The sequence below is a fragment of the Bos indicus x Bos taurus genome, chromosome 7 (assembly GCF_003369695.1).
Source record: "Bos indicus x Bos taurus breed Angus x Brahman F1 hybrid chromosome 7, Bos_hybrid_MaternalHap_v2.0, whole genome shotgun sequence".
Classification (NCBI taxonomy): domain Eukaryota; kingdom Metazoa; phylum Chordata; class Mammalia; order Artiodactyla; family Bovidae; genus Bos; species Bos indicus x Bos taurus.
The window spans coordinates 102,952-115,107 of NC_040082.1; the positions used below are offsets into that span (position 1 = coordinate 102,952).

Consider the following 12,156-nt stretch of genomic DNA (forward strand, 5'->3'; position numbering starts at 1 on the left):
TTTCTGGTCTCTGAAGCCTTCAGTGCTTGCTTTTAGTGTGCCCTAAGAAGTGTGAACTTCTTAACATTAGAAATAAATCAGTTAGAAATAAATATCAATTGTCAATAAAATAAAAATGATAGCCCAAAATATTTCCCTTTAAAGATAACAAACTTTTCATAGGACTGTTGATGGAATGAAAGAATATAATCTGCCTTGTGGCAATATGATTGATTATTTTCTCTAGCTTATAGCTAGTTTGTATTAGAAACACATGTATGTAGGAGATATTTGGCATAGTACTGTTTTCAGTACATACCTATTTTTTTTAGAAAGTTAGTTTCATACAAGAAGATAATTTATCATAAGTGATACTTTCACATGAATCTTTGATTATCTTTTGCATGTTAATCTTTGATTAATCCTTGAAGTTTAACAGAATACTCAGCAATAATAATTATGAGAATTTAGTGTTCTGCAGTTATGAGTAATATAAACTGCTAGCTGTTAAAGACAGATTGTTCATGTTAAAATTCTCTTCATTTTGTTGTTCACTGAGGTTGGATATATTTGACACTGTAGATTTCTATATGTAAAAATATCTCCCAGTAAAAAAATGCCTTTCTTTTCTCTCCTCCTTTCTTTTTCCTTCCTAACTGAAGAACATTTTATCATCACTCAGGTTGAATTAAATTAACATCTCAAGCTAAAAGCTCTGTAATTGAGGTTGCCTCTGGAGAAGATAGGAAACATTGCACAATGCAAACTCCTAATGTCTGTTGAGCTTTTACGTATGAGTAATTCCCTTTGATGTAGATAAAAGCTTTACCTGTTTACTTTTAAGGACACACTAGCATCATTTGAATCAGTTCTTAAAATCCAGTTTATACTATGGATATCACAACCCTATGCATAAATTAACAGAACCCAGGGAAGCAAGGAGACTTGACTTAGACCCGTGTTACTTGTCCAGTCTGTCTCCCATGTCTTTCTTCTTCAGCTTTCAGAAGGAGGGGATGGTAGGATCTGAGCTTAGAAGAAACATTAGATTAATCCCAGAGCACAGGAAATTGAAATAATATATTGTTGTTTCCAAAGATTTTACATGTATGGTTAAATAAAAATTCATTCCTTGGAATTAAATAAAAGCTGTATACCATATATAGATTTTATTTTTAAGAAGTTTGTATTTCTTTTATGAGCCAATATATAAAACTGGAACCTTTGTTAAACTAATAAGCATGTATTAATATAATAAAATGTAACTTATTAAATTTCTATGAAATATATCAATAAAATTTGTGCACACTCTTATATTGATTGTTGATACTTAGTTCCTTTAACCTTAATTGAATTTAAAGTATTAATTTATTTAGCTTCTTGAATTCTTAGAAAATTAACAGCAGGAAAATTAAGATTAATAATGCACATGCTAACCCTGCCAATGTTATATAAGTCACAATGCTGCTGAATTTTGATTTGCTGTTATATAGCAAGGATGGTGACATATTCTGCTGTTACTATAGTAACATATAGGTAAGGCTTATTGTACACATTTTTAAATAATTGTATTGATTAGCAGTTGTGATGATTTCATTTGGAGTTGAAAAAAGCTGGAAGTGACTACAAAGGAACTATTGATCTATATTGTAAGAAAGTAGTTAGAAATGCTGTGAGAAATATGCAATAGAAAATATGACTATTAAGTGGTTTAAACAAAGAGTCAGGAATTCCCTGGCAGTCTAGCAGTGGTTAGACTGTACTGTCCTTTCTGAGGGTAATCCGTGGTCGAGGAACTAAAAGTCACTCAGTTGTGTCAACTCTGCAACTCAGTCCATGGAATTCTCCAGGCCAGAATACTGGAGTGAGTAGCCTATCCCTCCTCCAGGGAATCTTCCCAACCCAGGAATTGAACCCAGGTCTCCCACATTGCAGGTGGATTCTTTACCAGCTGAGCCACAATGGAAGCCCAAGAATACTGGAGTGGGTAGCCTGTCACTTCTCCAGCAGATCTTCCCAACCCAAGAATCAAATTGTCTCCTACATTGCAGGAGGATTTTTTACCAACTAAGCCATCAGGGAAACCCAAGATCCAGTAAGACACAAGGCATGGCAAAAAAAGCAAAAAACCAAATAGGGAGTTTTCCTCATTTAATAAAGTTTGGTTATGGGTAATTATTCATGTTTACCATCAGCTCAAAGATGTCAGGGCGTGTTTCTGCAGTTTGCATCTTTCCCTCAGATACGATAAAGTGACCAACTAGCCCTGGACAGTACATGTGCATCAGGAAAGGAAGGAACGGGGAAGGCAGGGCACTAGTCATCTGGCTCTTATCAGGAAAGCAAATGCTTTTCCAGAGCCTCCAGTAGCTTTCCTTTGTAGTGGTCGGGTCACATGACTACCCCTAGCTGGGAAGGCAATGATTTCCAGCGTCTTGGAGGGAGTGTTGGTAATGACTGGCCAATTATAGCATGTCCATGGGCCACCTCTGGAAATTGTATCAAGTTCCTTTGAACGTCAGTGGGAAAGTGATAGACACACAAAGTAGAAATGAAAATTCACTGTGTGGTGAAACATTCACTGGACACCTTCCATACGGCAGATGCTACACAGCATCCTTAACTCGGGTAATGAGGTGAAGGAGCTTCCTCAGTAGGTTATTAATGGTTATGTCACATGGCATCCAGTGTGAATGACCTTTGTTTATATTACATTTCCACTTCTTGGAGCAAAGGGTCTACTATGGATGACGACTTCCATACCAGGAGACAGAAAATTGCTGGAAAACGTGAACTGCAAACCTGTCCTTGGAGATGGAGGGTGGTCCATGTCACTAGTGTTATCAGCTGTACAGGCAATTAGTGGGCTGTAGTATTCTGCCGAAAGAAAATACGGAAGAAGCGTAGTGTACAAACACCACATGGGCTTTTTACTCGTTATTTGGATGGTATTTTCTTTACCAGGAGCTTTACCTTCCTACTTAGGTTTTGCTTTAGTGACATACCTTAAGTACAAGCAGCTGATTTTTCATTGAAGTAGTCCAGAGATTGTGAAAAACAGGTTGAAATAAAAAGATGTTTTGTATTGTAAAAATGGACTTGCAGTTTTTTTCTCCAGCATTTCCCTTAATTAAGAAGTCATTGTTTAGGTGAGGATTTTGGACCTAGTAGTAGTTGGTAGCAAGCTCCAGTTCTGAGAGGGAACCTCACTGAAATATTATGCCTTCCCCTCAGATATTTTACACAAATGTTTGCTAACTGATTGGATGGCCAAACTCAAGAAAGACTTCCAGATCTTTTTACAACTCTTGTTGCTAACAATCCGTGTCTTAAGAGTGAAAATAAAGGATTTTCCCTTTCATTCTCAGGTACTGTAGGTTTGAAAGAATCATCATGAAGGGACCACTGCATCTCATTTGGCCTGACAATTCAACATTAGGATTATTTCCTTAGGATAGATTTCCCCAAACTCAGAAAAGCTTTCTGTAGTGTTACTGAGAAAAAAATAAGACTGGATTATTATGCAACTATCATAAATGTCTGCGAAGATTATGCAAACAATGCTTTCTACAGTAATCGTTGTTTTGCCACTAAGTTGTGTCCAACCCTCTTATGATCCCAGAGCCTGCCAGGCTCCTCTGTCCATGGGATTTCCCAGCAAAAATACTGAACTGGGTAGCCTTTCCCTTCTCCAGGGGATCTTCCAAAGCCAGGGATGGAACCCAGGTCTCCTGCTTGGCAGGTGGATTGTTTACCACTAAGCCACCTGGGATGCCCGTGCGATAGTGATATAGGTTGATACAAAACAGTTGCAATATGATAAAGGCTATAAGAACTAATGCTAGATAAAAAAGACAATGCTTGTCTTTGAAAGAATTCTTGTGGTAATTTTGTACTTTTCTGTATTTTGTGTTTTATAATGAAAATCAATTTTTATATAAATTTCTGCCTTGACTTTGGTGAACTGACTTCTCAGTTGTGAGAGCACTGGACTGGATGGGCAGCCCAGATCTCAGCCACTAACTGTGATCATGGATAAGTCATTACCTTTCTGGCTGTTACTTCTTTTTGGTGAAATGAGCTGGTTGGGTTAAATGAGTACAAAGATCCTCTTTTAACTTTATGATTTTATGACATCATTATATAATATTAAAAATACTGTGAAACCCAGGGTATAATTTTATCTGAGAAAATGGAAAAACACTCAAGGAATGTAACTCCACATTTCAGATATGAGGAAATGACCACTGTGCCACTCTTGAATTGTGCTAACATTTCAAACCACAGAATACAAAGTATTGGTGGGCTCTTCGGATTTATTATCATACGGTACATGCAGACTGCTTGACAGGTTTCCCAGCAGTAGGTACATGCTGCTTTTGGCATGCTCTGACACACCTGAGAGAACTTACACAGAAAAACGCGGCCTCGCTAAGGTCATTCCGACAGTTAGTCTCCCGACATTCATTTGCTCGTGTCACACACTCTGTTACGCCCCCGGGAAACACCAGGAAATGAGCATTTGAACCGCTGCACTGCGTCGTCCAGCCTGCGTCCGGGAGGCGGCCGGCCGCGCCCCCGGGCTGGGCGCCGAGCCTGGGCTCCGGTGTCTGCGGGGCTGGAAGCCCCGCCGTCTCGGCCACTGAAGACGGCAGCTGGGTCACAAGCAAACGCGCGGGACTCCGATGAATTCTCTACAGACATTCTCTATATTTACACTTATGGCCAGGGCAAACTTACACGTTTACTTAAAAAATACCCCAATGGATCTTTGTATTAAGGATCGATAGCACCGTTTTGACAGGTTTTAAAAATGAAATGTTGGCAGCTCTCCTTCCGGCACTTTCAATCAGAAATTGGAAAGGCAGCTGCAGTCTCGGCCATGAAAACTCAAATCTTGACACTTGTTCTTTGTCCTTCAAAGGGCCTGTCTTGGCTAATGGCTTGCAGTCTAAACTCCTGCGGATGGAGGGTTCCTGTCTGCAGTGGTATTCCATCCTTCCACCTAAGCCTCCACAATGTTGTGAGCTGCTTAGATCCTTAGTCCAGAATACTTTCAACAGGAACGTGATACAGATCCGCCCTCTACAAAAACCTGGAGAAGGCATATAGACAACGCCCCCCTAAGTCTGAAAACCCTGGTAAGATGCATTCCTTTCTCAAATGCCTGCTCACTTGTGCTGTGTCCCCACAGCATCTCTGTCTTGGCCTCCCTTCCATCAGTCAGATGACCCTTCCTTCCTTTCATTTGCCCTGAGAAACAATAAGGCATTTACTAATCACAGATGTTATCTGAAACAAGCAAAGTGGCAAGATGCCTAAAAGTATATATACTGTTACCTATTTTTTTAAAAAGTTTCCTGAAGATGGATGTAAAATACTGCCTGCAATGAGTAAAGAGGAAATTACAGAAGAGTGTATTAAGGGGTGAGACAGAGAGAGGGAGAAGAAAGGACTGCACAGGACCAGCTTGGTGTTTGGGGAAAGCGGCTCTGAAGAGTTTAAATTCTGTTGTCTGAGGCTTAGCACAGGTTATCTTTTGAAATCTAAGCTTCCAGGTATAATTTAGCTCAGATCTCACAGGACTTGCCCTTTCAGGTCAGATTTTTTTTTTTTCAGGTCAGATAATTTAAAAGGTTAAAATAGCTACAAAAACAGTAACTTTGACGTAGGCCTCTGTTGGCAAAGCTTTAGCTAGTGGTTAGGTGACGTTGTAGTGTCACGGGAGTTATTCAGATACTGGAGTTTTGCCAAATTTACTCAAATAACCACTGTCATCCTTTACGCTGCTTGGTCAGTGGAGACCTCGTCAATGCAGTTTGTGCTTTTAGTGACTGAGGCTTTGTTTCAACTGGTGACTTGCAAAAATGTCTGTATGCATTGGGTGATTTTTCTTCTGCTTGGGGTGCACCAAGTCAGCCAGGTTTGTGGATCACAGAGGGCCAGATGCTGAGGGACACTGCACAGGTGTCTACCCAGAGTAGGAAGTGGAGAGGAAGCCTGTCTGAGTCAGCGTTGCCCACAATCAAGGCTTACGCAGACTGAGCGACACTTCCCTGTAGATCCAGCACTGTTCACATTTCTCCACTCGGTACATTTCTCAGCCAAATATTCGTCCTCCTGCCTGCCTACAAGCTTCCCCTCATCCATCATGCTTAGCTGATGTTCCCAAGAAGCTTTCCTTGGTCATTCTAAGCAAAGGGAGCTTTCACTGCCTGCCTCGATGGAGCACAGGCTATAGACACAGTTGTGTTTTCAACTGCAAAGCTCACTCCTAGAGGGGACCATGGGTTTAATTCAACTCTGACTCTCATGGTACGTAATTGCTTTTCAGTGAAAGTTTATTGAGGAAATGGGTTCCAGGCATAGCCTGCTCCTAGAAAGCTTTAGAACCACTAAATCATTTCATTAAAGTGTGTTTGTAATGGAGGCCTAATACTCCCGAAACACACTGTTCAACACTATTCTGGGAGGAAAATTACCTATTGGCTTTGTTTTGTTCATTTCTAAGGGAAGCTGGTGACCCAGGTATTGAGAGAGATTTAAAAATGATAAGCTTAATTCACTGCTGCTGCTGCTAAGTCATGTCAGTCGTGTCCGACTCTGTGTGACCCCATAGATGGTGGCCCACCAGGCTCCCCTCCCTGGTATTCTCCAGGCAAGCATACTGGAGTGGGTTGCCATTTCCTTCTCCAATGCATGAAAGTGAAAAGTGAAAATGAGTTTGCTCAGTTGTGTCCGACACTTCGCAACCCCATGGACTGCAGCCCACCAGGCTCCTCCATCCATGGGACTTCCCAGGCAAAAGTACTGGAGTGGGTTGCCATTGCCTTCTCCAAGCTTAATTCACTAACTGCCTTCAAACTCTGGGCAGTGGAGGAAAACGGGTGGTGGGAGTGTGGAGTCCAGTCTCTCGTTACCTTCCCCTTGTCCACTCCAGGCAAGGCTCCCTCCTGCTCACATCAGCCGTGGAGCCGGCAGACAGAGCGTCTCTTTTTTCCTGAGTTCTACAGTGTATCCCAATGGCTACAGCGTATTGATTGCTGCAACAGTTAAAACATTATTTAGACTCATGATATAATTTAGGTATTCCTAATAAGAAGTTGGTAATAGTTCTCCTCAATATCTCATCTGTAACCTTTCGGCTAGAGATACTCAAACACAAAGGGCACATGACCTACATCCTCAGCGCCTGGGCCCCTTCCTCCCTGAAGGCAGGTGAGATGACAGGAATGGCTTAAGAAAGGTCCTCTTGGATTTCTAAATAACTAAGAAAAGGAAGGGAAGCATTTGCTCAAAGCCTTCTTTTTTCGAATAAATGAAATATATGGCATTCAGAAAACCACAGGGATTATAAAGTAAAAAGTTAGCTGTTTGCCTGCTTCCTGAGCTATAGATGAGCAAGTCAACACTGAATTATAACCAAGTCAATTCATACTCTAAACTTTTCTCAGAAATGATGCCCTTTTGAATTTTAATTCTGTAGGGAAAGTTTACTAAGCCATACTTCCAGCAAAATTCCTGCTGTTAATAATTATTCACAGAATTATTGTTCTCCACACAAACAAACCTGTTCTAACTTCCTAAGAAGCAAATGGGACGAAGAACCCTATGCTAAGGAGAAGAAGTCTGGAGTACGGGAATCTATTCCTAGCTGCTACCAAAAAGGTAGGGTGCTGTGAAAAACCAGGGTCATCAGTGTTTTCTGTAAAGGGCCAGATAACCCTTTCAGGCTTTCCATACAGTCTGTGCTGAAACCACTCCAATGTCTCCTATAGTGTGACAGCAGCTACAGCCAGCCTGTAAGTGAGCATGGTTGTGTTCTAATAAAACTTTATTTATAAATAAATAGGCCTCTGGTGTATTTGGTCCATGACCCATAGTTTGCCTGACTCTTGGAAAGCTGATCTTTGGAGATTTTAAGTCTATTTCCTTGCATAATTATGTGGAAATTATTTTTTTTTAATGCACATCTAAGTTTTCTGCGTATATCACAAAGACCACAGATAACAGAATGATGGCATTCAAAAAAAAAAAAAGAGTACTGGCCTCTAACTTTTCTCCTAAGAATCCTCTTTGTATGATACCCATTTTTCACTGAACATAAGGAGTTACACACCTGTCACCTGTCTGCTGATTTCACTCAGTAAACTCAGTGTCAGTCGACGTTAGTCAGTCAGCTCAAACTCTGAGACCCCCGTGGACTTGCAGCCACCAGGCTCCTCTGTCCAGGGGATTCTCCAGGCAGGAACACTGGAGTGGGTTGCCATGCCCTCCTCCAGGGGACCTTCCTGACCCAAGGACTGAACCCGGGTCTCCTGCATCGCAGGCAGATTCTTATTGTCTGAGCCCCCCAGGGGAGCCCCCAGGGAAGTCCCCAGGAAACGCACAGGACATTTTTAAAATGTCCAGGAAAGCGGAGTGACGTCAGTCAGACATGGAATGCACGATTGCTCCATTGTTTGGACCTGATTAGTTAATAAACGGGCGTGTTGGCGATTCTTTCAGCTTGCTAGGGGGCCTGGAATATATTACTGAAATTAGGGGTTGTTGCTGTTCAGTCGCTCAGTCGTGTCCAACTCTTTGCCACCCTGCGGACTGAAGCATGCCAGGCTTCCCTGTCCTTCACCATCTCCCAGAGTTTGCTCAAAAGGGTGCATGAATATAAACATTTTGGGAACTTTGAAAGTAAGTAACAATCTTGACAAAAAATGTAAACAGAATCATAGCTCATGAATATGCTATTTGCATTCTACTATATATTAGCTGCATGATAGGCTATAAAATAAGTTAAAAAGAGGCAGTTATGAGGTGACAGTTGTCACATTCAAGTCCTTCTTACTTGTATCCATTACAAACCAGATTAACTACCATACCTGTAAGTTTTCATCATCCGCAACTGATTGTCAGAGTGCTTAGGGAAAACAACAGCTCTCAAAAATTCAAATATGAAGCCTATTGTATTTGCATAACCCAAAATAATTTTTAAATGGAAAATAAATATTATTATATAATCTGATGAAGATTACGCATGTCATTTTTAACAGTGAATCGCAGTGACGATAACATAGATATAAATATTGCATGTCCATGGGTATTCCAGGTCATTTTTCAAAATGTGCTGAAAACAATTATTTAAGAAGACCAGCATGATTTTGCAGTCTTAGGATTGCTATTTGGCGTTTCAAACTAAATTCTGGCCACCAAGGGCTCCACATTCCTTCAGCCAGTCTGGGATATCTTCTAGGATTTTAGAGGATTTTAGTTTTGAAAAGCTTGATGGCCATAGGAATGGAACAAAACATTGATCTGGGACAGGTGGCAGCAAACCAGGTCTTGAGAAGAGCAAATGATTGGTGAGATGCCGTTGTCCATTACAGACTATGGCACTGTACCAATTCAAGCAGTATAACTGGAAGAGGCTTTCTCCCATTTGGCTTATTTGAGCTCAACCAAGTCAGAGCCTGGAGTCTTCGCTACAGCAGTGCTTATTCCTGCCAAGGACTCGAGAGTCTGTTCTCATGGCAACACTTCTGTCTTGTCCCAGGTGCACCTCTGGGCCAGGTGACACGGAAAAGACTGAATCTTGAGGTTAAAATCATGCGATCAAACCTTCTAGAGTACACCACAGAGTGTGTGAAAATTAGAATTTTGAACAAGCAAACATAAATTAGTCAAGTTTGTTATTGCTCTCCAAGATAAGTATATAAATGGTTGGGCTTTATGAGCTAAGACTATATTATCTGATCTCAGATGATATTTGAAAGTAATAATGACAAAAATGGCCTTTACTAGATCAGGATACAGAAAGAAGAAATGCCGAACTAGGTTAAGATGGGTGGATAGCTGATATCTCTCCAGTGATATTTTAGGTTCTTTTTCTATTTGTCAAGAAGCCAGAAACTCACCCTGAGTTGTTCCAGAGGAAGAGAAAAACTTTGAACAAAAAATGTTGTAGAAAATTATTAGCTATGTTTCTGCTTATCATGTGGTTATGAGTATTACAATACCAATATTGAGATTATATGTGCATAAATGTTTAAAAAAAACACTGAAGATACATATAAAAGTCTAAGCAGTAAGCAGTTTTTAACCAATAAATGCTCAAAATGTTAGCAATGACCTTGATCAGAAACATATCCGTGATTAACACTGAGGAAATTTGAATGTGACCAAACAGGAAGTAATTACAAGGATATTACAAATCCTATTATATAAGTAAACATCTGGAAATTTTGCACCAGCTAAAGTAGACCTTGGTAACCAGACTGAATACTCTGCAATGACAAGTAAATTACATAATGGCAGTGTAATTATGTAATTGACTCTGCTTAGTATACTTATGCCAATTTATGTGGAGTCAGCCTCATCGGGAAAAACCTAATGCTTATTCACTTTTTTGACTTTTTGTATTTGCTTTGCAAAGACAATCCTAAAACACAATGCTTTACTGATTTTAACTTTTGCCCTTTTGACACTTACTTCTTTTATTTTGCAATTTGAAATGCAACCAGATGCTTCTGTGAAATAACTGAATTATGAAACAAAAATAAAATGACTTTCTCTAAATCTTCAGTCTATAGGCAATCCACAAGCAGTTACCCTGCATGTGAAACCGGAAAAATAGGGATTCATAAACATTCTAAATTATAAAATATGTTTAAAATACTATGTAATTGAGGTCACATTAAAAGACAAACTGTTCCTTTCTTTTAACGTTTGCCACTAAAAGTGGCTATAGAACCTTGAGGATTATTGTAACACAGCAATATTTAAGAAAATTCCAAGTCCTTTGAATCCATGTGTAATGGCAGTGTTGTTTAAATCCTTCTAAAGAAATCTAAAAAATGTCAGGCAATGGTCATAGTCTCATTTTAGGGAGAGCTGGGATGATATCATCTTCATTAGTCTTTATCATGTAAATGTGTGTGTTTCAGAAGCCTGCAAAATCCCACTGAGGGTCTATGTGCAGCCCTTTGTGAATGAGGAAACCTGTTCGCCCACCGCAGATTTTGGTTTGTGAGAACATGACTGGATTCATGGCTGTATGAGACTCCGGCCCGTGGTCAAGATTCTGGGGCCCAGAGGGATGAGAGGAACTGTGGCCAACGGACAACTTACCAACGGGCAGGAAAGACTGTTCTCTAAAGTCATGCTGGGAGACACACCTCCTCTGAAGCACCTGATGAAACAGATGTGGCCAACAGAGCTTTTACTCACTAAGTCTGTGACATTTCTGAAACATTTTCTTTTTGGCCTCCGACCAACTTATCAGTGTGGACAACTGAGGCAGCTCAGATCCAAGGACAGACATTCGTGTGTCATTCTGCTTTCACGGTGCTCTGGACGGGTGCTCTTCCAGACAAGCAGCCACTGCTCACAGGTGGCTGCTGGTCACTTGATGTACCAAAAATGCTAACACAATCCTGCTTTTCAAAACTCAATACAAAAATAAAAAATTTAAAATATTGTGTTTGTTTTTCATATTGATTATATATTAGAATAAGAGTTTGGATATATTAAAATATACAGTTAATTTTATCAGCTTTTTTTTTTTTTTTTACTTTTTAAAATGTGTCTAAGAGAAAAGTTAAAATTACATATGTGGTTTGTATCATTTATATTAGGAGCAACTTTTTTTCTAGACAATAACATCTACAACAGTATTATTCTAATTTCTACCTTATTTATGTATTCGTAGGACAAATGTGCTCTTATGGTTTGAGAAAAAAAACACCGGGATTCCAATTAGACTTTTTAAATGGGGGAAATAATTCAAGATTGTCCTTCTCTGTGGCAAAATAGTCTGGTTTATGCTATGTATCTGAACTTATTTGAGAACAAAAATCAATAATGCAATATAATAACTGTCAGTTCTAAAATGCAAAATATAGTTTATTGTTTGCTGAAATTCCCTTGATTATTCTGCTTTGTGACTATGTTGTGCAATAAACATTACAAAATAATTCATCAAATTAAGGTTGTATCTGTGTTAGTCTACTATTATTTAGCTAAGTACTCTTTGAGAGAGATAATATATCCCATTTTACCAGGCAATATAAATGTGTATTGTTCTTTCAAAAATGTTAACTATGCTAACTTAAACAGCATCTCTATGAAATCTCAGGTTGAATCATTTGGATGAAATGACAGATTTTTGTGAAAGCTTGTTTTCCA

At 39.6% G+C, this 12,156-nt stretch overlaps 1 long non-coding RNA gene across 1 annotated transcript; it reads left to right on the plus strand.

Annotated features, from left to right (window-relative positions):
- Nucleotides 1–3,692: 3,692 nt before the first annotated feature.
- LOC113894941 lies at nucleotides 3,693–11,954 on the plus strand. Its single transcript, XR_003511708.1, has 2 exons — nucleotides 3,693–5,120; nucleotides 10,917–11,954. It is a non-coding gene; the product is annotated as an uncharacterized LOC113894941 (long non-coding RNA).
- Nucleotides 11,955–12,156: the final 202 nt, after the last annotated feature.